Source organism: Pelobates fuscus, unplaced genomic scaffold (genome assembly GCF_036172605.1).
Source record: "Pelobates fuscus isolate aPelFus1 unplaced genomic scaffold, aPelFus1.pri scaffold_139, whole genome shotgun sequence".
In the NCBI taxonomy this organism is placed as follows: domain Eukaryota; kingdom Metazoa; phylum Chordata; class Amphibia; order Anura; family Pelobatidae; genus Pelobates; species Pelobates fuscus.
The window spans coordinates 10001-12500 of record NW_026961901.1 but is presented as its reverse complement, the minus strand read 5'-3'; positions in this window follow the sequence as shown (position 1 = coordinate 12500).

Here is a 2500-nt window from a genome sequence, read left to right as displayed (position 1 = left end):
AAAACGATAACGGACGCCCCGGGCCCCCGCTCGCTCCCAGCCACCCGGGGCCGGGCGGGCAGGGGAAGGGAGCCTTCCACGGGCCCCCCGCACCCCTAGCAGGGGTGTCGGGCAGACTTCCGCGAGCTCCAGGCCCGAGACGAAAACGGGGTCGGATCTGCCCCGCGGCGTCCAGGCACCACTTCCAGGCGGTCGGTCGGCTCGGGCGGCCCCGTCGGGGAGATGGTGCCAAACGTTTTCCAAGTTCCCCCATCTTCGGGGCGAAAAATTTTCAAAGTCCCACGAGCTCCAGGCCTGGGCGGGCAGGGGACTCTGGCCGCTTCTCCGATGCCCAGGCAGAGTTCCAGGCCGACGGGCGGTTTTCCCCCTGCGCTGGCAGGGGACTCTGGCCGGTTCTCGGATGCCCAGGCAGAGTTCCAGGCCGTCGGGAGGTTTTCCCCCTGTGCTGGCAGGGGACTCTGGCCGGTTCTCGGATGCCCAGGCAGAGTTCCAGGCCGACGGGAGGATTTCCCCCTCGGTGGCGAGGGGACTCTGGCCGGTTCTCGGATGCCCAGGCAGAGTTCCAGGCCGACGGGAGGATTTCCCCCTCGGTGGCGAGGGGACTCTGGCCGGTTCTCAGATGCCCAGGCAGAGTTCCAGGCCGACGGGAGGTTTTCCCCCTGCGCCGGCAGGGGACTCTGGCCGGTTCTCAGATGCCCAGGCAGAGTTCCAGGCCGACGGGAGGTTTTCCCCCTGCGCTGGCAGGGGACTCTGGCCGGTTCTCGGATGCCCAGGCAGAGTTCCAGGCCGACGGGAGGTTTTCCCCCTCGGTGGCGAGGGGACTCTGGCCGGTTCTCAGATGCCCAGGCAGAGTTCCAGGCCGACAGGAGGTTTTCCCCCTGCGCTGGCAGGGGACTCTGGCCGGTTCTCGGATGCCCAGGCAGAGTTCCAGGCCGACAGGAGGTTTTCCCCCTGCGCTGGCAGGGGACTCTGGCCGGTTCTCGGATGCCCAGGCAGAGTTCCAGGCCGACAGGAGGTTTTCCCCCTCCCCTAGTGGCGCCCCCCGGTGGCCGGCAAGGGGATGGCGGCCCTCGAGCGAGAAAATTTTTCAAAGTCCCACGAGCTCCAGGCCTGTCGGCTATGAGGTCGGATCTGCCCCGCCGCGTCCAGGCACCACTTCCACGAGGTCGGACGCTTTCGCAGGTTGGTCCCCCTAAACGACGCGCGTGCAGAAAGTGCACGACAACAGCCGGGGGCACCCTCGAGGAGATTGTCGAGGAGCGAAAATTTCGTACGGCAGTCAGGGGACTCTGGCCGGTTCTCGGATGCCCAGGAAGAGTTCCAGGCCGACGGGAGGTTTTCCCCCTGCGCTGGCAGGGGACTCTGGCCGGTTCTCAGAGGCCCAGGCAGAGTTCCAGGCCGACAGGAGGTTTTCCCCCTGTGCTGGCAGGGGACTCTGGCCGGTTCTCGGATGCCCAGGCAGAGTTCCAGGCCGACGGGAGGTTTTCCCCCTGCGCTGGCAGGGGACTCTGGCCGGTTCTCAGAGGCCCAGGCAGAGTTCCAGGCCGACAGGAGGTTTTCCCCCTGTGCTGGCAGGGGACTCTGGCCGGTTCTCGGATGCCCAGGCAGAGTTCCAGGCCGACAGGAGGTTTTCCCCCTCCCCTGGTGGCGCCCCCCGGTGGCCGGCAAGCGTATGGCAGCCCTCGAGCGAGAAAATTTTTCAAAGTCCCACGAGCTCCAGGCCTCTCGGCTATGAGGTCGGATCTGCCCTGCCGCGTCCAGGCACCACTTCCACGAGGTCGGACACTTTTGCAGGTTGGTCCCCCTAAACGACGCGCGTGCAGAAAGTGCACGACAACTGCCGTGGGCACCCTCGAGGAGATTGTCGAGGAGCGAAAATTTCGTACGGCAGTCAGGGGACTCTGTCCGGTTCTCCGAGGCCCAGACAGAGTTCCAGGCCCACGGGAGGTTTCCCCCCTGTGCTGGCAGGGGACTCTGGCCGGTTCTCGGATGCCCAGGCAGAGTTCCAGGCCGACGGGCGGTTTTCCCCCTGTGCTGGCAGGGGACTCTGGCCGGTTCTCGGATGCCCAGGCAGAGTTCCAGGCCGACGGGCGGTTTTCCCCCTGCGCTGGCAGGGGACTCTGGCCGGTTCTCGGATGCCCAGGCAGAGTTCCAGGCCGACGGGCGGTTTTCCCCCTGTGCTGGCAGGGGACTCTGGCCGGTTCTCGGATGCCCAGGCAGAGTTCCAGGCCGACAGGAGGTTTTCCCCCTCCCCTGGTGGCGCCCCCCGGTGGCCGGCAAGCGTATGGCAGCCCTCGAGCGAGAAAATTTTTCAAAGTCCCACGAGCTCCAGGCCTCTCGGCTATGAGGTCGGATCTGCCCTGCCGCGTCCAGGCACCACTTCCACGAGGTCGGACACTTTTGCAGGTTGGTCCCCCTAAACGACGCGCGTGCAGAAAGTGCACGACAACAGCCGGGGGCACCCTCGAGGAGATTGTCGAGGAGCGAAAATTTCGCACGG